Raw genomic sequence first — 617 nt, forward strand, 5'->3', positions numbered from 1 at the left:
CATCACTTTGTTTTACATTAGTTTTTGGGTTGTTATAACCCACCCCCATTTTATTTTACTTCTGTCATGATATGCTCGCATTTTCTCCTGTACTTGAAATATATGTGAAAATAAAATGGTATTCCAACATACAGAAATGCATAACATGCAAGATGATAGAGTATTTCATGAAAAATGCAAAATATAAACCCATTCTGAATACATTAAAAGATAAAATCATTAGTGGAAAAACTTTTTTAAAGAGACTCCGCAGTTGACAGTTGACTCCACAGAATGTGTACAGAAACAGAACTGTATGAGCTGATATATCTGATCTTTATGTATGTATACATGAGTATGTGCAGTGTTGCTAATGGCATACTTACTGTGATAGACTTGTTTGTGACAATTTGTTTCCTCAGATGACTCAAAACCTCTTTTTTTTTTTTTGTCTCCTTTTTTCTTAGTCTGAATATCATCATAAGGTTGGAATAAGTTCTTTTAGGCCTTTTTTCCCCCTCCCTCTCTCTCTCTGGAGAGTGAGAAGTTCTTAGAAGTCCTTAGGGAATGCTGTGATGCAAGGTCTACAGTCTCGTCATTTTACCATAGTATATAATTTTTTAAAATTATTATTTGGT

At 33.1% G+C, this 617-nt stretch overlaps 1 protein-coding gene across 1 annotated transcript in view; it reads left to right on the plus strand.

Moving 5' to 3' along the window:
• Positions 1 to 617, plus strand: part of LOC119588163 (2-oxoglutarate dehydrogenase, mitochondrial-like) — a gene marked incomplete at its 5' end in the record, with an annotated part of 33,733 nt that overhangs the window by 32,354 nt on the left and 762 nt on the right.

Source organism: Penaeus monodon, chromosome 23, assembly GCF_015228065.2.
Source record: "Penaeus monodon isolate SGIC_2016 chromosome 23, NSTDA_Pmon_1, whole genome shotgun sequence".
Classification (NCBI taxonomy): Eukaryota; Metazoa; Arthropoda; class Malacostraca; order Decapoda; family Penaeidae; genus Penaeus; species Penaeus monodon.